Genomic DNA, 27,604 nt, shown 5'->3' with positions numbered 1-27,604 from the left:
CATTATGGAAAGGGCTATTATGAGATGAAAGGGACTGGAAATATAAGTAAACAAAACATGTAACAAGGCTTCAGACATAATGGAGAACTTATTTTTTAAAACCCTTTTCTCTTATTAATCTTTCAGGAAATATTTCCTGTCAGAAAACTAGAGTATTTATTATCAAGTGACTCACACTGAGATTCATCTCTGATCTTTTTTTTTTTTTGCTCTTGTTTTTAAAACCGAGAAGTAGTTAGAAAGACAAATATGCTATTTGTCTTAAATTTGTTATGTATCCTGACATCTCTTACAGAAGTTTCGAGAGCCACTTAGCTAGAGTGGAAAGACTGCTGCACTGACAGTGAGGTGGGAGAACTGAACTGACTTGGCAGTTGAGCTGGAGTTGAGACTTCGGTGGCACCATATGCTTTAAGCCGATTGATGCAAAAGGATGAGGGAATCCGGATGCAGCTGACTCCTCAGTTGTTTTAAAGGCAAAGGGTCATGGACACAATGGCTCATTTTTTTTAATGGATTTAAAGTTGGTTTTAAGCTATTGAGATCACATGCAAAAGATGCAGGGAGTCAGTCCAAGATATTGTATACACACGCGCATACACACACACACACACACACACACACACACACACACACACACACACACACACACCATGAGAGAGACGGGGGTTGGGGGGAGAGGCAGACAGACAGATAGACACAAAGAAGACAGGTATACAAGGAGGGAGGGAAGTAGGAATGGGTGGATGGAGAGAGGGACGGAAGGAACTCCATTATCTGACCCTGTTTGCCCTTGTTTCTAACATTTATACACTTTGACAGTTCTTTAGCCATGTAATTTCTAGGAGGCCACCTGTTACTCAATGGACCACAATCCTCTCTAAATATTCTCCATAAACATACTGATTAGGAAACAGGAAATACTGCATCAAATCTGTTGCTGTAAAATTAAAAAAAATAAAATGCTGTCTTTTACTCCAACTAGGTCTGGCACCACAATGCCCCAAGATATGAGATAGATATCTTAATTTCAGTCAGCAAAGCCTCTCGTCCACTTTGCTCCATCCCATATAACACTGCCAATGGCCTCTCTCTGAGCCTGGCAATAATCTCTCTTCTTGGAGTCAGTGATTAATTCTCTGTATCTAAGTTCCAAACCATAGGTGAAAAGCCCCACGTGATTCAGGTAATCTCTGTACTCTCTTCTTAAAAACAAACTTAAGTCACCTTCTAACAATACCTGTCATTAAGAAGTAGCTTGTCTAACTAGGATTTCAACCCAAAATTCCCACATTAGAAGGAATATGAGGATCCTGAAAGACTTTTTAAATAACTTTTTTTAAAAAGCAGCTTTAATCTCTAACTCTCTGAGCTGACGCTATTTAACAAACAGCAGGGGACCTATAGCCTGCAGCACTCACATCTGGAGAATAGCTCACCATTGCCTGTGACTCAGCTTGATCCATTGTTCTCTTCTTATCTCTGCAGATAACTGCTCACACATACATATGCCCCTCCCCAATGCCATACGCACAAATACACGATAATTAACATATAACTTAGAAAATAAATAAATAAAAATAAATCTTAAAAATGTGAACTGAACTTAGGTCTTCCACAAGAGAATTACGTTTTTATACATTTTTTATACATTTTTATAAAGTATATTCATACTTAAGTTAAGTCTCTACAACCTCTCAGTTCTGGAAGCTGTGTTAGGCTTCCTATGTTTAGATAATTGGTCATTCTCAGATTCAACGGAGTTGAAGACTGATTATAGACTCATAGCCTGTCTAGCTCTTTAACTCTGAAAATACATATTTTATTAGATAGTTATCAGATAGTATACAAGCTAGCCAGGATATAACATAGATTTTCAGCCTTTCTTAAGCTTGAATGGATAACTAAATGTTCTGTTTAATGATAAAGTGTTGGGCTGGGTGTTAGATATATTTTATGCTTTTAATTACAAAGTGATAATAGTTGTGCTCAGCTTATATTTAGAGAAAAGGTTTTATTAATTAGGCAAAAAGGGTGAAGTGTAGGATATCATACAGGTGAAGGCAGGTACAAGATAGAATAAGGCTTATTATTGGACAAGAAGGATGGATGAGCGGGAGAAAAGTTTGAAGGAAGAGGAGAAGACTGGAACAGAAGGAGACTGGTGGAAGAAACCATCAAGAGAACATGGAGGCTGATGTTAAGATTCCACTCTGTATTTACAGGTTGTTATGAGTATTCTTAAGGGATGGATGTCTTTGTATGTTTAAGTGAACAATTATATCTTATCAATTGGATCAGAGGTTATTGTGTTGTGTGTTCTTTTTTTGTGGCGATTTGAGTTTCAGAGAGTGTGTGGCAGCAGAGACACTGGGCTGCCACAGAGTTGGGATGTGTGTTTCTGGCATGGTGGAGCCCACTCTTGGGTAGAGAGATTGCTGCCAGGCTCAGCGAAAAGCCTTCGGCCCGTGTAACATGGGATGGAGCAGAGCAGGTGAGACACTTGCTGATGGAGATGAAGACGTCCACCAGATACCGTGGGGCACTGTGGTGCTGGTTCTGGTGCCGCGTAAAGAAAGCCATTTTTTTTTATAATTTTACAGCAACACAAATCAGAAAAAGTTTAGAAGGGAAATCATTGATTAAAAACAAAACAAACCATAGCTGTCGTATATTATCCTCCCCCACCTTGGGCATGCAAAACCTCATTGGGTGATTTTATGAATTTCAGTTACAAACCCTGAATTACCATTACCTGAAATAAAGATACTATGAAAAGATCCCTTTTTAAAAACTCTTTTCTGATTTAAACATTTATTTCACTGTGTATGCATGTGCAGATATATATATATATATATATATATGTACACACACATATATCTGTGTGTGTGTATTTGCGTGTGTATATGTGTATGTGTGTGTGGGGGGGAGTGCTTGTGCGCATGTGCCATTGTGTATGGGTGAGGTCAGAGGAGAGCCGGTAGGAGTCAACTCTATCATTCTATAATGTAAATTCTGGGGATGAACACATGAGCATTCTCATTGTCCCTTTTCTGGGGTTTTATAAAGCATTTGAAATTAAAGCTAAATTAGTCATAACAGGAATAGATGGTAATATTTGGCAGCAATGACAGAGAATGACCTGTTGATTAGTCTGATAATACAAACGAAGCTCCTTGGGTTCAACAAAAGCTGCTGCCTTTTGGAAAATTCCAGATTGTAGAGAAAAATGAGACTAGTAATCTCCAGAGGCGGTGGGTGAATGAAGGGAATTGACTGTAAACGAATAGGAAGGAAGGACTGGGGCAATGGTATTCTTTATTTTCATTGTAGCAGTGGTGGCTATATAGCTTTGGCTATGAATTATACTTTGTTTAAATGCAGGAGAATGATACACCTTAAAAGGTTAATTTTGAACATATACAAATATCTAATAATATATTTACTTTAAAATTTCCTTCTTGTTTTAAAGTTAGATTCACCTCCCCACCCAATGGCCCCACACTCTTGATTTTCTTTCTGCACTATCCTGTGATGCCCTACTCTCAGATGCATGCCAGCATTTGTCCTGAGTTACAGGTGTCTGTGTTGCTCCAATGTGCTGTGATGACTAACCATGTTTCCTTCAGGGAGGAGGAGCAACTGAGGATGAAGGACAGACTGGTCATTGCCAGCATACTTAGAAGTTCACAATAGTTTTTTGAAAGATTTTCCCTCACTTCTTAGAGTTCTTTAAGTTTTAACTAACAAAAGTGAGAGCTTGAAAAGAAAAATCAGAAAGCTAATGGGACTCTCATAAGCTGCAGAAAAAACCCATGAAGGTTAAATACATACCTGATTGGGTTGAATTCTTCAGAGAAATCACGAATCTTATGGTTATATGTGTGTAAGGATTTGGCCTTGTTTTTAAAAAGTTACAGGTCATGGAAGCCCATGTCTATTCTCTGCTTTGATCAGTAGAGTAGAAAGACCATGTGTCTTCTGAGACTAAGTGATTAAAGGATTGTCAGCATGGGGTGGGGGGGGGGAGTACTCAGTGATGGAGATGAGAGCCACAGTGCAGAAGGTATAATGCCCTGGTGCAGACACGTTGTAAGAAATTCCAGGTTGTGTGTAACTGCTCTGTTTGTTACAGAGCCATATCTGACTCCAGCCCTAGAGGTGTCCAAGACAAGGCACCATATGTGGCAATTAAGATGCCTTTGATGATGCCAACTGACATCGTAGAGCAAAGACAAGCCATCTCCATTGTGCCCTATCCAATTTTGTCAGCCTACGACCATTGTATATAAGGGCTGTTGTGTATTTGTATCTAGTCACCAAGTTTGAAGGTAGTTTTCTTAGAAAACTATAGGTAATTGAACAGATGTGAAATAGTTAAGAAGGAGGAAGGAAGGAAGGAAAGAAGGAAGGAAGGAAGGAAGGAAGGAAGGAAGGAAGGAAGGAAGAAGGAAAAAACACGAGGATAATTTTATGTTAAGTTGTCTATTAAGGCACAATATATAACCTTGATTGAATAGTGAAGAAAATATTAGAAACAAAAGAATTTTCAAAATAAAAAATTTTGTAAGGAAAAAGAAAAATTGAAATAAAAATTTAAAAGAGCAGGAAGCAACATAGCTAGTCCTGGGGTCATTTGACTAAGAGTTCAGATTGATGTTCTGCTAACAATAGGTAAATGAAGTGTGACACGTTGTTTGCCAAGTCTTTGGCCACCACACAGACCAGGATAAGGATCAAAAAAGGCAGTATATCATATATATATAAAGTAGTCAGGACAGCTTCCAGAATACAGAACTTGCTCAATAAGTGTTATTACTAGTGATTATTTTCATTGTAAAGGAAAGCAACAAGGCCTCCAATAACTGTTCCCTATTTCCCTCCCAGCTTCTCTATGTGCATCTGTATTAATCTTCCTCCCTTCTCTGAAGAATGGTTCTGCTTCCTTCTGATCTTAAAAGACTAACAATGATAGCCTTTCTCTTAACTTGTGTTTTTTCATTCAAGCCAACACAGACTCTTTAGGGTCTCTTATTCTAACTTCAAAATACTATCAAGCAGGATTCTGGTGAATAGATCATGGATTGTGTGATCACCTAGAGCCAATCATCTTTGAAACAGCTGTGCAGGGGTTATTGGAAGGCAAGTATGCTTTCTCAAAAAGGCAGCCCTCAGAGGTGGGAAATTGGTTGACCAGAGAGTTACTTAATTAGAAGTTGATGCCAACATGGGTTGGTTGTCGAACCAAGATGATTTTCATTTTATGATTACAGTAGTAATTTTAATTAAGAAAATTAGAGTTGCATCTCTGGTATTTGTAATCTAAAAAGGTTATATTGCCCATTCAATGTATAGGCCATTGAATTTGAGAAAGCATGGCTTAAGAAAATATTATACTCCTCAAATTTTGTCACTTTGTAACTATCTTTATAATACAATGTTAAAATTGCAATTGCTTCTCTATAAGTTCCAGGCCAGCCCGGCCTACAGAGTGAGTTTGAGAAATAGCCAAGCTGTTATACAGAGAATTCCTGTCCTGAAAAACAGAAACAAAACAAGAAAAAAGTATAATCCCTTAGTTTCTATAAAGTAAGTTGCCTTTTTTAAAAAATGCAAAAAAGAAAAGAAAAGAAAAAAAAGACTATGTGCGTATCATCTTTTGTTTTATGAAAGCATTACCGTATTTGTAAAACTAATGCTGTTTTGTTTTGAATAGGGTTTTCTAAGGAACCCAGACTGCTGACCTTCAAGCTCTTCCTATCTTGATGGTGCTAGCATTGCAGGCGTGCCGCTCTGTGCTAGGTTTTAATGACATCTTAGGCATAGTCTAAGTCTGCAGTTATTTCAGGATTATGCTCTCACAAGAGCCCAAGTAAGGGAAAGGCAGTTTTGATAGGTCAGAGCAAATGTTACAAAAGTAAATCCCTGCAGCTCTCCATGTATTTCTGTGGTCTCTGGTCATCTGTCTTCAGTCATGAGTGGAAGAACATAAATACCCAGTAACCTAAAGGGTTCCAGAATTTACAGTTTTTGGTTATATAGCCCAAGGAGACTTCAAAGTTTTAGCAGTTTTGTAAATGTTTTAATTATCTCATATTTTTACCAATGAAGACATGAGACGCATAAATTGACATAGAGGTCTGCCTGCTCAGTGAGGTAACTCTAATTTTTAACTATGTACAAAATATTTATTTACAAAGCCTGATCCTTAACTAACTGCTAGCTCTTTAGAAATCTCTTTCTGTGTCATTCTACCTAGCTAGCCTACCTTTATCTTGAGCTCCTGCAGGCCCAAGAGGGCTCCTTAGCTTTTTCCTAGGATACCTTTTACCTGTGTCTTGCCACCTGCTTCTCTGTTGTTCCTGCAACCCTAAGGAGAAAAATCTCTTTCTTTTACCCAGAGCTCCTTCCATGAAGGCTATTGGAAGCCAAAAAAAAAGGACAAAAAATACAGAGCAAGAGTTCTATCAAAGGCCCAATTATACACACACACACACACACACACACACACACATATATAACATATATATACATATATAATATATATATGATATATATATATATATATATATATATATATATATTTCCCCCTAGCTCCTTCCTTACAACCTTGGCAGGCTGATCCATGTCAACATCATGGTGGCAGTGCTCCAAGCCAAGTCAATAGGGACCAAACCATTTCACCTTTATGGTAGGGTTGCTCATGGCCAACCAGCTGACTTGTCCTCTGGTCATAGAGCAAAGAACACAACACAAGACCTCTCCCAAGCAACTTGCCTTAAAACAGGCAGGGAATTTTCATTCTTTAGTATTCTTGTCTGTGGAGGCTTTTAGGGGCACCCCCAAATGGCTTCTCTTCAGGATACACCTAACAGCATCTAACAAACACAATATCTATTTAAGCTTTAATCTTTTGTTAACAGTTGGTTTTCTATGTACAATATTCAAATACCCCATAGTTCTCATCAAAGTGCAAACTCACACTGATACTACAGTGAGTTAGTGCTTCTACTTTGCACACTTTGACACCTTAGATGTTGTGATTCCTTATCACTTTGATAATTCAAGTGCTGGTTGAATGAAGTTCTATTCTGATAATCAGCCATTACTTTGCACAAATGTGTGCTTTGTCTAATGAATCCATTGTATTTTCTGTTTGCCAACTTACAGTTTGCACATTTGCTTATTTGTTGCTTCTATATATTCCATATGTTAATTTCACTCCTGGTGTAGATCGCAGAGAGAACTTTTCGATAGGAACAAATTTTAATATGAACAAGCACATAAGCACAAAGCAACCTTCTCCTCATGTTTGGCAAGGTGGAGGGAGATCTGCAAAAGACCAAGAAATCCTTCTGTGCACTGAGTTTCATCCCTGTGCCAGCGCTGCCCTGCCCCTTCTTCATGATACATAAGTTGTTTCCCTTTCTTCACACTTAGTATCTTTTAATACTAAGAGACAGGGACAAAGTGTAAAGGGCTTCATCTGGGAAGTAACTGGCCCAATCTCCATGGTTCCCATACTGTGACAACCTTTCCCAAGTATTCTCAAGCTACCTGGGCAGCTCCGAAAACTCTCACAAGAGTCTGAGAACTATTCCACAGCAAACCATAAGTATCAACTTTGGAAAACCCAAGTATCAACCTGGGCAGTATACATTTCATGGTGGAAGAGATCTTTGGTGTCACCAGAGACCGTCACCTAATACACACATTATCAGCCAGGTCTAGACACAAGAAGTCAGCTGTGATAGGCTAGTCAAGTGGGGACTTTTCATCTCTCTCCCTTCACCTCTCCTGTCTTCTTTTCAACCTTTCCTGAAACTCAGGGTCTGAAACCCCAGCTGCCAGGAGGCTACAAGATGAGAAGAAATAAGAGAACAAGCACAAATGAGCCACACCCTGTTCCTAAAGACCCCACTCTATGTAGCACAGAACTGGAGAAGATGAGTAGACACCTCACTACAGAGGGAAGTTCGGAGTGTTGCTTAATTTCTTGGGCCGAAATGAGAATGTGTTTTCATTTCTGTTTCTTTACTTTCATTTCCTTTTCTTTTGAGATGGGATCTAACTATATATCTGAGGCGATCTTCTAAATCCCCTCCCTCCTGCCTAGACCTTCCAAGTGCTTCGGTTACAGGCATGCCTCAACACTGTGACTGAATTGAAAGTGGATGACTTAGCAAGAATATGGGACAGAACAGTCATGGAACCCATTGAAGCTTCTACTTAAGAACATCTTAGGATCTTCCTGAGGAATCAGAAATAGTTACATTTTTGTTTTGGCCACACAGTTACCTGGCAGCAGCCAGGTTCGCCTGACTCACTATAAAGGGGGCTATTTGCCCCCTCCTCACTCTCTTACCCTCTTACTTTCACCCCTTCCCTTCTCTTCTCTACCCCTCTCCTCTCCTCTGGTCTCCTCTCCTCCCCTCCCCTCCCCTCTCTTCTTCTCTCCCCTCTCCCCTACCCTAACCCCTCCCCCTCTCCTTCTTCTTTCTTCTCTCTCTGTTGTCCCCTGTCCTCTTCCTTCTTCCCTCTCGCCTCCTCACTCTCTCTCTGCCTTTCTGTCTCTAGTCCCTTCTCAACTCCCCTTCTCATGCCCTAAACAAACTTTAAACCATATTCTGTCCACCATACAGCTGGTACCTCAAGGGGAAGGGATGCCTAAGCACGGGCCCACAGAGGTACCCCCTTCCACCTCTCCATACTATGCCTCTACTGAACACATCCTGGTTCTTTCTATCTTTTTTTATAAAACATAACGATCAATACATTTTTCCCTTAATCTCTCCTTTGGCTTCTGTTATAAAATAATTTATTTATAAACGTCAACATTTTAGGTTGCCAGATTTATCTGTCATGTGAGATATTTTCGTACTCCAAGATTATAAATATGTCCTACATTTTAAAACTAATATCCCACAATTTAGTTTTCTATCACTGTTTTTAGATGCATCTGATATTCACTTCATGTTGTGTCTGTTGTCAGGAGCAGCCTTGCCCAAATTCACGAGCGTAGATCACATCCAGGGCTTAGTTCTTTGACTGATCCTAGCTTCCAGGTTGGACAGTTCTAAAGGTGCAGCTCATCCTGCCTCAGGGCTGCTGAGATCTCAGCGTATACTGCCGGGGTCACTCAGAAACCAAAATACCTGTCTCAAAGAAAATTGCTTTCTTCCAAGATCAAATTAAAAATCTCACTCCATTGTACTGAGCAATTTGACTTCATACTCCCATTAATTTTTTTAAAAAGAATTATTGTTGGATGGGCATGCTCATGGTATAATACTCTTGTGTAGGTCAGAGTATAGCCTTCTGGAGTTGGATTTTTCCTTCTTTGTGTGTATACCAGAAGTTAAACATGGGTCTTTAGGTGTGACATTAGCTATCTTAACTTGCTGGGTCATCTCATTGAGTCTGTACTTCCCATTTTAAATATATAAATACACTTCCCAATATGAATACCTTATTATATAGTGAGTTTCCCTTTGGTCATAGGTATGTATTTGGCCTCTTTAGAATATCTGAATCTTCTGCTTATACTTTTAAATTCTTAACACAATTTAAAAGAAATATGTGGATGAGTGCTTCTCTCTGCGTGTATGTCTGTGATTGCACCATGTGTGTGCAGTGCCCTCAGAGGCCAGGAAGAGGACATCAGACCCTCTGGAACTGAAGTGACAGAAGGCTGTTATTAGTTGTCATGTGGGTGCTGAGAACCAAATCTGGGTCCTCTCTAAGAGCAGTCAGTGCTCTTAACTGCTGAGCCACCTCTCCAGCCCCTGGACTCATATCATGATGATGACAGATTTAAGACACTGAGGCAGATGAGCTGTCTACTGTCACCTTTGTGACTTTCACTTATATTTCCTCTTACAGGTGAAATTTACTTTGTTTCTCAGGAACACATGAAAACACAACATAGATTATATTTGTCATTGTACTGGCTGTATAAAGTATGAACAATTAAAGAATTTAAAAATTAGAATTTTTCTACATGTATATAATTTTTAAATATATGCTGCAGTAATATAGAATTCATGAAAACAATGTAGTCACTATCTCTTATTATCTTTATAAGATCATATGTGTGTGTGTGTTCACATACATATCGTGAACACACCTATAAGTTTGTTTCCAGATGTTTCGAGAGAGTTCTTTATTTTATTGACTGCTACCTAAGATTTGAAGGCTAATCTCATATTTGACAATCTTTAAAGAATAGTTGTAGTTCTAATAAAACTTTGATTTTTATGCTTACATATTTTTTCTAGCCAGAGGAGATCATTTGTAATGCGGTAACTTTTTCTTTTGCTTTCTAATCAATACAACTAATTTCTTTCTTGTCTTATTCTGTTGGCTATGGTCACAAACAGAATGACTGTGACAGAGCCTTCCTTGGCTTCTTTAATAGGAATTCCTATGACATTTCATCAATAATTGTGCTTTCTTTCCAGGGTGAAGTTGGAAGATATAAAGCATCTCTTTGAGGCAATGGCTTGAGGATGAGCCATCCCGAAGCAGTCAGGAAAAGCGTACTGAAATGAATCATCATTGAGAAAGAGGTGGTATTGTCTGCACAGGTGGGTTCTAGCAAAAACCTCCTGGTCCAGGAGGCAAAGATAAACTGTCTCACTGACAGAATAAATAAATAGAACGTGGAGGAAATTCAATTATATGACATAATGTTCTTTTAAAAATTAAAAAAAAGTGATGTTGAAATTTTATAACTCAGAAGATATATTTAAAAGGACAGCAGATTTGATATATCAGCCAGGAAGTTCCTGTCAAATAAATATCTTTAAGCAAAAAAAAAACATTCCTAAGATGTAAAGTCATAAAGTAAATGCAATTTGAAGTACAACTCTAGGAAGTCTAATACACAATTAATAAGTATGCCAAACAGACAGAGGACAGATGGAGTGACGCAATAAGTAAGCAATGGAAGCCGTTTACTCTGTGTGGGGGAAAAGCAAATTCTTCACAGAGAAAAAAATAAAATGAGTTCCTGATGAAGTTGAAAAATAAGGTTTGGCATATATTGGTAAAATTTCTGAATCTTAAGAAAAAATTCAGGGAGCTGGAGCAATGGTTCAGTGATTAGGAGAATATGCTGCTCTTGCAGAAGTCCCAGGTTCTGTTTTCTGGATCCACATGGTAGCTTGCAGCCTTCTGTAACTCCAGTTTTGTAACCAATGCACCCTTTGACCACCTTGAGCACCAGGCACACATGTGATTTACACACATACATGCAGGCAAAGCACCTATACACATACAATGAAATAATAAATTAAAAAGAAATTTAAAGAAAAACACGATTTAGGTATATGTAATATATATTATATATAGGGTATATATACATATATACATATATAATTTAAATTGTATTGTAATGTATTGGTTCTGGTTGGGTCAGGGATGAGAAGATCCTCTCATACACCAAGTGGCGTTATGTAACCTTGCTCTCCAAGTTACCCCTGATTTGTGACTAAAGATGCCACCAGCCTACATCTGGGCAGAAGAGAGATACCTGAGGTTTCAGTCCCTGAGCATGAGGTCTGAGTCAAGAGACCATGAGAGAAGAGGAGAACTAGGAGAAGAGAGGAAAATGTATCATGAGAGTAGGTGTATCATGAGGACATGGCCAGGAGAAACTATAAGTATTGGGGGACCATTCCTGGGGAGATAGCCAGGCTAGCAGTTAGAAAAGTAGATTAAGGGTTACCGCACTCCCATTAATTGTCAATCCAAATAAAATAATCATAATCTGAGCCTCATTTATTTATAAGCCAGTCCTGGATAAGCTTAAATTGGTTGTACTACAGGAGTAGATGTAGCCATGTTGGAGAAGGTGCACCATCACTGGAGATGGGCTTTGAGGTTTCAAAAGCCCATGTCAGGTCCAGTGTCTCTCTCTGTTTTTATAGTTTTCAGATCATTTCAGCTACTGCTCCTGCACCATACCTCCCTGCCTGCTGCTGTGCTCCTTGCCATGGTGGTCACGGGCTAACTCTGGGAAACTCTAAGCAAGTCCCCAGTCAAAGGCTTTCTTTTAAAGGGTTGCCTTGGCCCTAGTGTTCCATTATAGCAACATAACAGTACCTAAGCCAGGTTTTTATTTTTAGTTCCTAATACAAAAAAAAAAAAAGAAAAGAAAAGAAAAGGAAAGGAAAGGAAAGGAAAGGAAACTGAGGCTCAGAGAAATGAAGCAGTTTTGAGCAATAAGACATAGCCGGGAAAACCAACAAAATCATGATAACAGAAATCAGAGAGGAGAGCAGGAGAGCAGAAAGGAGCTTTTACGGAAGGATGTGGAGAGGGTGATAAATTATTAAAAAGGTGAAGCAGCAAGGGGGTTCTTAAGAGCAAAGTGGACAAGCAGGAGTGGGCGGGGCAACGAGGTAGAGGAACCGGAGTACATATATGTAGAAGTGTGATATAACAAAACCCATTATTTTATATACTAACTTAATTAGAAAAGAAGCACTGACGTCGAGCAAGCATGAGCTTCTCCCTGCCTTCAGTTTTGTGCTCTGGCCATGTAAGAAACCTATAACTCCTTTGCCCTTCATTCCTGTCTGCATACATACGCATCACGGTAAAAAAGAAAAGAAAACAAACAGGAAGCAAAAACGAAACCGAAGAAACCACTCTAAGATAGAGCTGAGAATGGACATTGCTTGCCCCACATGAAAGCCCCCTCACCAGTGCATGAGTCAAGGTCAGCAATCTAAGGGAGACGTTGGTTATTATCCAGCCTACATGAAAGGAATATTTTTGCAGTGTTATCTAAACACAATTATCCTACAATTACTTTTTCCTATTTTTTTTAATGATTTAGTGATGCACGATGTACTTGTATTAGGGGACCTGTTTAAAATATACAATTTGATACATTTTTGGTGTAGGTGTGTTCTTGTAAAACCAGCACCATGTTGAAGATAATAAACATATCCTCCGGGCCAGTGCCGAGACAGAGTAGGTAAAGGAGTAGACTGTCAAGCCTCACCATGCTTGTTTCATCCCTAGGATCCGCACTGTGAGAGGAAGGGACCAACTCCTGCGACTTGCCCTCTCCCTTCCACACACAGCAGCATCTGTGCTCATCTGCGTGGTCCATCACCCACCAGCGCTGTTATCAATCTCTCTGTGCTGCTCCTCTTCTATCTGAAAGTTGATAGCTTTTAAACAGGAGTTAGGGAGAATGCAAATACAAATGCAAGAGAAGATTAATGAAGAGCGTAACTGAAATCCTGACTTTAGAAGAATTTAAAAGGTAGCACCATAGACAAATGAACTAAGGAAATAAAAAGGAAAGGACATGATCAGACTGAGCCTCGGGAGCGGGAGGGGAGGGAAAGGGCAGAGAGGGGAACCAAGTGCAGCAGCCAGGAGGCCAAAGGTACAAAAAGAGGTGGGTAACCAAAATGTCTGGATCATATAGGAAAGAGCCTCCTCGGGGAGGGCAGCCCAGCTCCCCTGGGCTGGAGAGTTCAGGGTAGAGGGTGGGGTATGCCAGCCATACCCTATAACAAGTAGGGACTGAGGGATTCTGGGAGAACCTGGAGGCCAGGTCTGCTTTCATATGTTAAATAGGCACCTCAGCCACGTGTCCCAGTTTGAAATTTAACAGACAAACTCTAGTCCTAAACACACCTGTGGATACTTTCAAAACTGGATAATAACAAAAAAAATAATTAAAAGTCCTCAGTAAGAAGGAAAATAAGCCACGGAGGTAAAATGATAAAACAAGTAATTCTATGTGACTGTATACAACATTTGAAAAATCTAGAGAAAAAGTGCATACTTTTTTAGAAAATGGAAATTATTGAAGATTCATTTTTTTTTCAATGAGGCTAACAAGGGATAGAAGACTTTATTATGTTTTTAGTAGATGTTAAGGTGACACTGAAGCAAATGAATGATCGCAGAGCTGGACTGACCAGTCATTTCCACCTTAACTCTGTCATAGACTGAGATGCTTGGAATGCTTCATTTCTCACTTCAGGAAGTCAACAGGGAGCAAAGACCTGCAGGAGAGCGGCCTTCACATAAAGTACCAGCTCTCAAGTCCTCAAGTCAACAAATTAAAGGGAAAGCAAAAATATCACACAGACATTGCTAAGGGAATAAATATCTAAAACAGGAGTAAGAAAAATAACACTATTTTTTGAAAAACCTAACAGCTAATGTTAGATTTGTGAAGAGCTAAATCCTTTTCTACCAAAGCTGTAGGAGGAAGATGTCTAGTACTTTCTTTGTTATTCACGATTATATTAGGAACTCCAACAAATCCAAGGACTCAAAAAATTCCTTAAAAATGACTTATAATTGTCTCTTCTCACCTCCAAGGCAAAAAGGGATCATAGTAAAGAAAAAATATAATGAGTTTTTTAGCTAATCAGAAGACATATATTCAAGTGTCAATAGAAATAACCAACTAGAAACAAATAACCGAAATCAATTCTTTCATATTAAGAACAAAATCTACATAATTTATAATGCGTCTGAAAACATGACAAAAGCTTTATGTGGAGAAAATTATCAATCTCACTAAAAAGCATAAAAAAAGTTCACATTGTGAAAGAGATGAGTGGAAAAAACACTGAAAAATTCTTGAAGTTTACTCTAAAGGTACCACTGTCTAAATTATGATGCCTTTTGCTTTGTTGGTGAGAAGATACGATTATAATTAACTTTTAAAGAAGTTTTGAATCTTTGAATTCACTGGAGTTTCTAATATAATAGTGAGTAGTAGAGACAGTACTAGACATCAGATAGATAGATAGATAGATAGATAGATAGATAGATAGATAGATAGATAGACAGATATAGATACACACAAGCACACACACAAGCACACACACAAACACACACACACACACACACACACACACACACACACTGTGAGAAACCAGAAATTTCCCAGGTGCATCAAAAGGCATAGGAAGTTGATGAGCTGCAAAGACTGAAAATCATGTGGGAAAGCAGGTGCATTAGAAAAGTGTAAAATTGACACTCACACATTCAAAGAATGACAGATTGGACCTCCAACCTCGTACACAACCAGGTCCATTCCATTTAGTCACTGTATAAATCAGAAAGAAAACAAGAGACCGAATGCATCGTACTAAGAATCTTGGGAACAGTTTGGAAAGAGGAAAAAGCAATGGGAGTTTTACGGAAACGTAGTAGTCCATTTGTTTTAGTTTGTGAGCCAATGTCACCTGCAGCCTGTAGGCCACAGTGGTCCTGACTTTGAGATGTAATTAAGGCTGGTCCTCCTCTTGCCTCTCCTCTGGTGTTCTGGGATTACAGGCAAGAGTCACCACAGTAGGCTTGAAAATCTTAAGGAGTCATAGTAGGGCTAATATTGATAAACACATGTGATTTCATGAAAAAAATTTAAGTATATGACTGAAATGTTTTAAATGAGAAACATCCCCCATAGGCTTATGAATTTAAACATTTGTTCCCCAACTAGCGGTGCTTTTAGGGAAGTCATGGAATCTTTAGGTGTGGTCTTGCTGGAGAAAGTTTATCACTGGGACCAGCTTTGGGGGTCTCTAGTCTTGCCCCACTTTCAGTCTACCCTCTCTGCTTTCTATGTGTGAAGATGTGCTGTCTCAGATCCCTGCTCCTGCCACCATGAATGTGACTTGCTGCCATGGCTCTCTGCTGTGATGACCTCTTAGCCCATGCAACTGAACGTCAAAGTAAGTTTTTCCTCCTTAAGTAGCTTGTAATTGGGATATGTCATCATGGCAAGAGAAAAGTAACTTATATAGTTATGCTACCCACTATTCACAGAGTTCTTACAAAATAAAATCTTACTAGGAAAAATATATAAATTTTACATAAATTCCATATGGATTTTAGAGATTCATATAAATATATATAAATATTTAAAATATAAACTTTATATACCTCATATAAAATAATAAAAATAGGAAGACTTATGGTATAAAGCAATCTGCAGGTGGGCAAAATACTAATAAAGAGTAAACATGGAAAATTCTCAAATTCCTCTGTAGTTAGATCTGAGATGTAAGTGACATCAAGTTCACTTTACAGGACTCAGATGGGAAAAATCGGTGTCTGTACACCTCTTACCGAAAGGAATGCAAAAGAAAGGTTTCTTCAATTCCCAGTGGATATGGAATTAATTTTAGGTCTTTTCGAAGGTAGTATCTGAAGCAATATTTTACTGAAATTCAAAGTACGAGCCAGATGTGGTAGTACATACCTGCAATCATAGCACTGGAGAGGCTAAGACAGGAGACTGAGAGGCGCAGTTCAGTGAGGGCTTTACTCTGAGTTCCTGTCTTTAAAAAAAAGCACCATAAAGAAATGAGTAAATGGATAAGCACACAGTCGTAATTCTTGAACCCTCACACCTAGAGAGTGCAGCGCTGAGAGACAGGGTGTATGAGGATGAATGTAGCAGTTTGTTTGCTTCAGTTTGGATTGGAAAAAAATTCACTAGTGGAAAACTAACTTTAAAATATTGATATCATGGCTAGTAATATCATGAGCTGGAACTCCAGTAGTGGGCATAATGCACTTCCTTGTCAGGAAGTAAAATGACTAGAATTGCATGTATAAAAATAGTTTTAGAAACAGTAGTAAACTTGTAAACTTTCTTATGTATGTGTATCTCTCTCTCTCTCTCTCTCTCTCTCTCTCTCTCTCTCTCGTGTGTGTGTGTGTGTGTGTGTGTGTGTGTGTGTGGTAAAGTGAGGTGGGTCCAGGTAAGTGAAGTGTTTCATTCTTCCCTTTCCACAATGCAGATGTGTAGGTGGACTTAAGAGCTCCAAAGATCTTTCCAGAAATGGTCCGAGCTTGCCTGAAAATATAATCGTATCTGTCACAGTCTCAACCAGTTTAATGGCAATCATCAGAGTGAAGGGAGGGTATCCTCTGGAGGGCACACACTCACTCAGGCATTGTCTGGGATGCACTCCTAAGACTCTGGCTTCAACACCAAGGCTAAGGTGTCCATTGAAGAGCTGGGAAAGAAGGCCTCAGCCCAATCTCTGCAGCAGGCTGGGGGCCTTGCTGAAGGGAGGTGGAGTCATACTGTCTCCGTGGAAGGGCATGCAGGGACTTTTTGGAAGGATCTAAGAGTAAGCTAAGGGAAAGTGGGAGAGGAAATAAAAACAGGAAAAAAACCCCACAGTGATCTGCCATTCCCTTGCTCTTATTTAGGGGTTAATCACATATGCCTAGAACAAAACCAACAACAAAAAGGTTTTTCTAGTCCACTTGCCCCAGAGACAGCTACACACAGGGTCATCTCTGCAAAAATAATACCAAATGCTTTCCTAGAGTGATGTGAAGGAAGTTGGTATCATAAATTTCACATGATATCGTGTGTGTGTGTGTGTGTGTGTGTGTGTGTGTGTGTGTGTGTGTGTACAATGAGACATGGTTGTGAGATTTCAGGACATTTATTTCATTACATATAATATTTCAAGAGACAGATAATATGTCTCTTGAAACATTCCTTTTAAATAAACCAAGCATTATTTATATAATGTAAAAAAAGCTGGTTAAGGTAGGTTCATCATTAGAAATGAATCCTCAGAACTCTGGTAGCCATGGTAACTTATATGCTATAATAAGAAAAGCTAGCTAGGACACCTCATTAAACAAAACAAACTGAAACCGACTTGTCTACTGAGACCCGTTGTGCAGTCTGAGAAATGGTCCAAGTGGAAGCTACCAAAAGAGACAAGTCGCCATCCCCGAGGCTTAATCCCAGCTAACGTAATCTTCCTCTGATGGATGCGGTTTTAGGGAAACAGTGGCTGCTCTTTGAAAAGTGCAAGGTGCTGAGCATGACAGCGATGTCCAAATGGTTTCCCTCCACTCTGAGATGGAAAAAGTAACAGAGGACTCAATGAGTCCCTGCTGACCTCGTGGGAACATGAAAGTCACAGTTATGTAGGATACTGAAGTTTTGACTTACTGGCTCAAAACATCTTTCTGTTTTGAAGTTCTCAAACGGTTCTTTTTGATTAAGTTTGATGATATCTGCAGAAACATGTTTTTGCGGGACAATCAGGGAATGTGCTAAAATGCTGGTTTCCTCCCTTTTGGGTTTTCCCATTTGGTCATTGGGAGGCTCCTTTTCAGTAGTTTGTTTTTTTTTCATCTAAAATGAGAAATTCTCCAAGACTTAAAGAGTAGTCCAGAGGCACAGCAAAGGGGATCACCAGTCAATATGTCCTCAGGCGATAGAAGGGACACCACGTTCAGTGGGCAGGAATTCTTAATATAAAGAAGTGCTCTCCTATCCCTGAAGAGTGAACATGCAAAATGCAGTCCTGTAAGTAGGAGCCACAGGAGCAACTGCCGCCTAAGAGCTAAGCAACAACGGCGGGGGGAATGGACCAATTAAAAAAAAGAATAGGTGCAAAGGGGACATTAAGGGTGACCAGTCAATTGCCCACAGAGAAGAGGCCTGCCCAGGGTGCTGACAGCCAGTTCTCCTGTGGAGAATTAGCAATTATTGCTGGCATCACTGAGTCTGGAGGAGGCCTCCAAGGAATGCAAGGGTCTTGATCGAGCATTAAAATGACAAGATTTAGATTTTAAAGGCCTGCTCAGAAAAGGTGACAGTAAAGCAACGGACATACAGCCACTGAGTGGACACATCCCAAAGACGCCTCCCATAATTCAGTGGGTTTCTTTAGCTGCTGGGTGATGTTAGATGATTTTCCTAAGTAACGCAGTATTAATTCCAAGCAGGTGCGTGTCTGTCCTGTGAGCCATTTGGCAGTCATATGATACATTTCAGCTCTTTCTGATCTGGGGCCCTTGAAGAAGCAGAAGGTTTTCTCTGCCCTTTGTGTTTGATGAATATGAAAGGGAATCTTTGAGCACATAGATGAACAAAATATTATTTCAGAAGATGAAAAGACACCTCGGTTTAGTGTAATGATGAAATTAGCTGGCCTGCTTCCACTGTCAAATTCAATAGCTACTTAATTGTGATTGTGCAGAAAGAGTATTTTTAAAAAATGACTCCTTTTCAAAAGATGGAGCAGAGAAGAAAGCCACCTGAATAATCCATTCTTTTGATAAGGATTAATTGAACTATTGATGCTTTCTGGGTTCTGTACGGGGTGGAAAAACAAAAAAAAATGATCCAAGTGCAAAGTGATTCCCTTTGTAAGACAGCTCCAGAGGTGCATATGTTGCTGTCTAACAGTTCCCTCTCTATCGCTCCCCTATGTTTATATTATACAGTGTATCACTCATATATGCAGTATAAATATGCACCACTAAGTAGATATTACACTTACATGAGTAAAGACTGCACAGGAAACAATCTCTGTTTTCTCGGAATCCATAGCTCTTTGCAGTTATTTAGTCATAATTATATCTGAACAATAAAGGATAATTTTGAATCAATAAATCACATGCATGAATAACGGTGTTTTGAAAATCTGTCAGCCAGACTGAGGCTGTAGTTATGAACTTGACTGCCACCTAGTGGCAGAAACCTAGAGGCGGAACCACTGAGCGCTAGATCCTTTCCTGCTTAGGAGCCCGTGGCTGTCTCTGAAGGAGCCAGGAGTCTCCCTTTGTTCTTAATGTGCAATGCATGGCTGGGCTGCACCAGCACTGTATTAGTCGCCAGCTTCTTTATTTTTCTCAGAAAAGAAGGGTTTGGAAGGAAATCACGTCAATAGAATATAGCACAGTTGGTATTTGTCTCCATCTCCTTTTGCGCCAAAGGGTGGCAAAAAAGATCAGTGAAAATGTGTTCTACTTCACAAAGAAGGGCTGGCTGTAAATTTAGCCATGAGCCAAAGCTGGAAACACAAAAATACTCTCACAAGTTTCATATTATTAGACAGCAAGTAACTGATTGTATTATTATGATGTGTCCAAGTATGTGTGTGTGTGAACTCAGATGCAAACGACTCTTTGTTTCAAATCATCCTGATGTTTCTCTTTTCAAAGTATTTGCTGTATACCCCAAGGCAGCCTTGAACACAGCTTGCTTTGTAACCCAAGATAGCCATGAATACAAACTTCTTCTTACTCAGCTTCCCCTGTGCTGGGATAACCTGCTCTCACTATCGCCACGCCTACTTTCAGTCTCTCTTTTTTCCTTACTTTCTCCCTTCTTTCTTTCCTTCTTTTCCCCCACCTTCTCTCCTGTCTTTCTCTTTTATATTTGTCATTTACAGTGTTTTAGTGCTATTACATTGTTCTTATATATTTTTTTCTCTTCTCAAACTCACCTGTTTCAGGTGTTATTTATATTACTATACACACACACACACACACACACACACACACACACACACACACACACATATATATATATATATATATATATATATATATATATATATATATATATATTTCAAGACATGGTTTCTCTATTTAGCCCTGGATCTCTAGAACTCACTTTATAGCCCATTCTGGTCTCGAACTAAGAGATCAACCTTCTTCTGCCTCACAAGTGCATGTGCATGTGCTACTACAATTGGCCATTATGCATTTTTAAAATATTTTTATTGGTATGTTTATGTGTGCATGCACATGCACACATGTACACATGTGTAGGCATGTGTGTGTGCACACATGCACTATGCATACACAGAAGCCAGAAGAGGATGACGGATCTTTGAAGCTAGAGTTATAGCCATTTCGCATATTTGGGACTTGTTATATGGGTTGTCTAATGTGAATTCCTGTCCTCATGACTGGGCAGCAAGCACTCCTAAGAGTCAAACCATCTTCCCAGACTCCTTTTATTGTCTTAATCTCAAGCCTACCAACTCTTTTCACAGATTAAATCTTTCTTTTAAGATAATCACTTGGCTTTTGTAAATACTGGTCCTTTTATTAACGACACAAAAACATCTTATTCTATATTTAGAATAAGAAGAGATTACATTTTAAAAATACACAGTGGAATCAGAAAGCGTGTGGGTGCCAGACTGTGAGGAGCTGTTAGAAAAGGGTGTAGGAAGGTCAAAGGACCCAGTTACCAGCTTGGAAAAGCTTCCCTCTGCCAAAGCAGGACACTTTGTGTAATTAGGTAGGTAAAAGCAGTATTGGATTCTAGCCCAGAGTACAGGAGAAGTATTATAGGCTCAAGCTGAGAGAATCAAGAGTTGAAGGAGAAATAAATAAATCGGGGAAGAAGGGAACCTCCACCTAGACCAATTCTGGTTAAAAGTACAAAAGAAAGGAAGAGGCTAGAAAGTCCCTCAGATACAAAGTAGAGTGGTCCTCTCTGAAGACAAGATCCACAGATAGGGGCTGAACTTGCTAGTCAGATGCTTGAGAAACAGGATGTGTGTATGGTCTTACAGGGAGCAACTTAATATTAAGGTACATTCGACTCCATTTTTTCTTCCTTTTCCTAGTTAAACATAATGCTAGAATTTGATTTTTCCATATTGTCCCTGAATAGTAATTTTCCCTTTAATTGTGTCCCAAGTTTAAGATCAACTTTGTTTTTAACTTGTTATTCCTCTGTAATCTTATACATAAATTGTTTCTGTTGTAATGAGAATTGAAAGGCCATAAAATGTTTCATACTATGTTCCAGTAACTGTCTGATCATAAACCCATAATGTGTACCTTTCCCATTATCATTAAAATAACTATAAGATTTCACTTTTCTAATCATTTGCTATAAAGAGGTTTCCCTACTTTAGTCTTGGCTGACTTCATTCCTCTACTCTGGAGAAGTTTGGACTGAAGAATATATATAAATAAATATATATAATTAATATAAATATATATAATATAAAAATATGAAGAATATATAAATAAGTAAATATATATAATTAATATAAATATATAATAATATAAAAATATATAAATATATATATTTATATATCTTTTACCTAGCACCATCTTGGCGTTAGCTCCTGGTTTTCTCTACCACAATACTCAAAGCTGAGCACAAAGGCTAGCCTGTGAGTTCTAGTACTGAAAGTTGGCAGACAAGGAAGCTCTACCAGGCGGCATTCATTGGCGCTAAGACTCTTCACCTATAACCTCATGATAGGATGCCCTAAGAGCAGCACAGCATCATCTCTGTGGTGTTCAACCTAAAAACCATCGCAGTAGCCGAAATGAGGTTGTATACAGAAGGGCAGCTAGGGGAAGGGCAGCCCAGACCCTGGTTGGAAAGCCTAGGGCAGGGGCAGGAAATACAGGATCACTGTAACACAGTAGTTCTCAACCTTTCTAAGGCTGTGACCTATTAACACAGTTCTCATGATGTGGTGTCCTCCAACTGTAAAATTATTTTGTTGCTAATTCATAACTGTAATTTTGCTACTGGTATGAATATAATATAAATATCTGATATGCAAGATATCTTATATGTGACCCTAAAGGTTGAGAACCACTACTTACAGGTACTGGCTATGCCGAGAGAGACTGGCTGACAATATCCGCTGTGATATATTAGTATACACCTCAGCTGTTTGTCCAGGGGTTTGAGACCTAACATACACAATTTACTGTTTGCTCTGGATTACATATCTAATTATTATTATATTTTCTTTTACAATAAACAAGAAAAAATCATTTGGTGGGCTGAAAGGTGATACGATGCTCATTCTGGTTTTTTTCATTTTGAGATTAGTCAAGAAGAGAGTTAGGATTGTTGTTAAGAAAGGAGTTAATTTCTGACTGATTTTTTTAGAAAAATGTAGTCTGTTCCTAAAGTCAGTTCAATTTTAATTGTTCTACCAGGTTTTTTTTTCAGCTACTACTAGGCACTGACACTCTGCAAACCTATATATACCTTTATCATCTGCGGTCACATCATCAATAGCCAGTACCCATTGCACAAGCAATGTCACTAAATCTCCATATCATTCTAGCAGTCCTCATATCCCAGTGCATTCTGTCATGATGGCTCAAGAAGTTCCACAGTTCATGTTACCACAGAGTGATCATTAATCTTCTGCACATTTGCTTCCTCTACTCTGAAATTACTTTGTTGTTTTAGTGTTAAAAGTCAGGTCCTCACACAAACCAGGCAAGTGCTCTACCCTTGGACCTCAAGCCTCCATCTGAAGTGTACTATGCAGTTTCATCACTGAATCTGCAACATATGCAGCCATAAGCATTATTGGATACAATCCAGCACATCCGGGATTACTATAGACTGCCATCACCATCTTCTAATCCCAAACACTGTGCACCACCCCACAACGGAAACCCTACCTATTAAATGACAACATTTAATTTCTCTTACTGAGTCACGGGTACTTCTGAGATCTAAATGTTCCTCTCATAGTTATCTCATAATAATGGGACCCCACACTAACTGCCCTTTAAGGTTGTCTTGGTCCACTTAGCCTACTGGTGTTACAATTCCTCCACAGAGTATCATGTATTAGAACTTCGTTCCTTTAGGCTTGGAGAGCTGTGAATGTGAAACAATATAAACACAATTCCACTTCTGAATCTCGATCCAGAACTTTCCTGACTGTGGTAGGTGACTCACAGAGATGTAAAATGTCACTGTGATTAGGAAAATGAGTTTGTCACTTTCTTAAAAACGTAAAATACTCTCAATCCTTTGGCTTGGAAATCTCATTCAAATGTAGGCACAGCTGCACACAAAATCCTGCATGCAAACGCACACCGGAACTCCATTCAATATCATTTCTGCAAACTGGATATAATAGTGTCACATCATTACACCCTACATTACAGCAAAAACAGCAACAGCAACAACAACAACAGCAGCAACAACAACAACAACAGCAGCAACAACAACAACAAGCTGTTTCATTAAAAGGCCATATATGATGACTGCCTGAATATGACTTGTGGAAAAATGCCCTGGCCCGTAGGGCAGTCAGCGAAGGTTGGGGACCACCTAGGAGAGAATGGGGGACAATAGACTCGAAGAAAGACACCAAGACAAGAGTCTGATCAAGGTGACAATTTTATTTTTTCCCAAGGCTGAATTTATACCACAGCAGGGGTAACAGAGGGAGAGGGGAAGTGGGAAGCATCTACGAAAGCCAAGGACACAGTACTCCTGTGGTCAGCTGATGTCAGCAGGATGTTGGTTTCTCAGAAAGGTCACAGGTTTGTCATACCATTAGTCAGCAAGATGTTGGTTTCTCAGAAAGGTCACAGGTTTGTCATATCACTGGGCATCCTGACCACCAAATTTGTATTAGTCTTCTGCAGCTGGCTGAGGATTTTCCATGAACCCAGTCATATTTAACTCTAACTATATTATTAACATCAATAATGGAGGGTTTCAAGGGCATCGTTCCCAATAGAAAAATTATTTGGGCTGAGAACAGATCTCTAGCTACCAGGGTTAAGAATGAAATGGAAATGAAGTGTAGATCTTCACTAATGGACCAAGTTTCTTCTAAGCATGGTTTACAATGCACATAGTTTCCAAATTACAATGATATGCTCTACACATTTTTTATTGATATGGGAATTCAATGTACATTTAGTAGAAAGCTGTATGAGGTGTGAAGGTTCCTGTGCCCGCACATAAACACCAGGGGAACCAGGAATGTTGAACACACAGAGTTATTCCTTCTAAGGAAGGGATGTATAACTTTGTTTTCTACCTAGAAGGCTGTGAGCAGCTGTGGTTAACAGTCCAGTGACCATTGAGCTATCTGTGTAGCCGAGACCATACAAAATCCTCCTCCAAACCCTTATTTTGAGCCTGGCAATCTATAGCACCCATCTTTATGGAAGCTTTTGCATGTAGCCAATCTATAGAACCCGTCTTTATCCAATGCATCATGAACCTTTACAAAGAGTTCCTATGTAGCTACATCTTAAGCTTTCTTGTGCACAGAATTGAGTTAATTATCAGGAAAAATGTTACCAAATTGTGCTGTGCTTAAATATGCCTAAAAATCAACTAACTATTCAGGATCAGACATTTGAACTTGAAGTTTGAACAAACACTGGCTACTGAGTCTTGTTGAACCAAACCTGCAGGAAGTCACTTTGAAATCTGAGTTTTGACTTTTTATTTTGCCTAAGCTAGTGTCATTCTTCTGATAATGAGGGGTCCTCATCCAAAAACTTTGCCACAAGGCAAACATGCCTTATTCTTTTTTATTGGATATTTTTTATTTACATTTCAAATGTTATCCTCTTTCCTGGTTTCCTGTCCATAAATCCCCTATCTCATCCCTCCCTTCTTCTATGAGGGTAGTCCCCCACTCAACCATCCACCCTTCCTGCTTCCCCACCCTGACATGCCCCTACATTGGGGGTCAAACCTAGGCAGAACCAAGAGTATCTCCTCCCATTGGTGCCCAATAAGACCATCCTCTACTACATAGGCAGCTGGAGCCATGAGTCTGTCCATATGTACTCTTTGGATGGTGGTTTAGTTCCTAGTAACTCTGGTTGGTTGGTATTGCAAACCCCTTCAACTCCTTCAATCCTTTCTCTAACTCCTCCAATGGGGACCCCGATCTCAGGTCAATGGTTGGCTGCTAGCATTTGCCTCTGTATCTGTCATGCTCTGGCAGAGCCTCTCAGGAGACAGGTATATCAGGCTCCTATCAACATGCACTTCTTGGCATCAGCAATATTGTCTGGGTTTGGTGACTGTATATGGGCTGGATCCCCAGGTGGGGCAGGTTCTGAATGGCCTTTTCTTCAGTCTCTGAACTTGCTTTATTCTAACATGTGCTGTATTGCTTGGGTGCGATGCTCAGAAAGGATATTCATTACTTTCTTTTCACTGTAACTACAACTCTCGAAGAAACAAATGAATGGATGAAAGATGTATTTTGGTTCATAATTCAGAGCTATTCAGTCTGTCATGGTAGTGAATGCTTGGCAGGTCAGCTCAATTCATTGTGACAGGAACATGAGGTAGTGGCTGTTTACACTGTGGCAGACAAGGAAGTAGAGTGAGGCAAGATCCTTTCTCTAGTGAACTTCCTTGTTAGGTAGGCCCCATTTCCTAAATGTTCCTAAAGGAGAGCTGCTGTCTGGAATAAACAAACATTCAAACATAAGCCTGTGGGAAGCATTACAGACTCAAATTTGTGCTAATAGGTGTGACTGTTAATCTTCATGAGAGAACACTGTGGGATTAGTAACTTTCATCTCTGTACATGTCTCTGACAGTATTTCTAAGCAATATGGAACTAAAGGGGAAAGGCTAAACTTAGAGGTAGATGGCATTATTCAACAAACTGGAGTATGGGTGGGGTTAAACGTAGAAAAGATAAATTCAGTCAAGGGTGGGAGCTCTGTTACTCCTTGGTGAGTCTATTGCTCCCACCATTGCCATGGAAGCTAGGAGGTCTCTTCTTTAGCCTTCCAACAGGCACTCATATCAGTCATTCTCTAGCGCCTTTCAAAGCTTTGGTCTCAGACAGGAATCACATTCTTGGTTTCTTTTATCCTGGAAGTTCAACTTCTTGCACTGAGAATACGTGTACATATATCTCCTGTTTCTCTAAGAGAACCTTGATTGACACAGGTTTTGGTGCCAAGAATGGGGTTCATGGTATAAATAAATGTGACCATATATTTCTTGAGAGTTAACTGATTTGTGAAAGAAATTTGGAGGAAAATGGAGACATGGGCTAGAGAAGCAATACAATGCTATAGGCAGAACTTAAGGGGGTAGTTCTGGGATCTTATAAAAGCAAAATGCTGATGGGAACAAAATAAAAAGACTACACAGTCAATGAGAAGAAAGCATGAAAAACCAGCCTAAGAGAGAAACTATATAAGCTACAAGCAGTAACCTCACAGCAGCAGGGCTGTTTAAGCCTTTTGGAGAGGCCATCATGACCCTACCACACAGATGTTAACTCTCTAGGGCAAATAAGATTTAATGTTTGCCCTGAGAAATTGGCTCTTACTTTGAGTATTCCCTAGTTTCTAACCTGTATTTGTCTCACTTTAAAATTGGAATTTTAACTCTTGTACCATTGCAACTTGAATGCATATAATCTTATTTTTGGTGTTCTGGGAGCTGACAGCTAAGAGTGTGTCTCAAATCTCAGAAGGAACATTAGATTTGGACATTTGAATATGTAGTAGGAATCATGAAGATTTCTGGAACTCTTGGAGGTGGAATAAATGTTTTATTAATCGTGTGGCAGCCATGAGCCATGGGGGACCAAGGTAGAGTGTAACAGTTTGAATATAAAATGTCTTCTACCAGCACATGTGTTGAATGCTTGGTTTCTGAGTGATGGTGGCATTTGGACAGGTAGCAAATGCTTAGGAAGTAGGAATGGAGGAAGTGGGTTACTAGGTCACTGGGCTGGGCCTTTCATGGTTAAACCTAAGCACCTTCCACTCTCCCTGCTTCCTGTCTGAGAGGATGTGAGCAATCTCTGCATCATGCTCTCACTGCTAAGATGTTCTGCGTCCTTATAAGCCCTAAAACTCATGGAGCCAAGTATTATGAACTGAAATCTCTGAAATGGAAGGTAAAATCAAATACGACCCTTTTTAAGTTTTACGTCAGATATTTTGTAACACCAAGATTTATTAGATTAGTTCATTCAAAGCATTTTGAATAAATTTTTTTCAAATTAGACTTCATTTTATTTTAATTTAGGGAGCATATGTAATAGTA

At 39.3% G+C, this 27,604-nt stretch overlaps 1 long non-coding RNA gene across 1 annotated transcript in view; it reads left to right on the top strand.

Moving 5' to 3' along the window:
* Window positions 1-27,604, top strand: part of LOC147995704 (uncharacterized) — a 57,733-nt gene that overhangs the window by 13,826 nt on the left and 16,303 nt on the right. The window contains exons 3-4 of the long non-coding RNA XR_015683811.1: window positions 10,461-10,586; window positions 15,620-15,719. This is a non-coding gene — a long non-coding RNA (uncharacterized LOC147995704). The remainder of the gene's footprint in view (window positions 1-10,460; window positions 10,587-15,619; window positions 15,720-27,604) is intronic.

This window comes from Rattus norvegicus, chromosome 3 (genome assembly GCF_021556685.1).
Source record: "Rattus norvegicus strain SHRSP/BbbUtx chromosome 3, alternate assembly SHRSP_T2T, whole genome shotgun sequence".
In the NCBI taxonomy this organism is placed as follows: Eukaryota; Metazoa; Chordata; class Mammalia; order Rodentia; family Muridae; genus Rattus; species Rattus norvegicus.
Note: the sequence above shows the minus strand (reverse complement) of the source record. Positions and strands in the feature narration are given on the sequence as shown.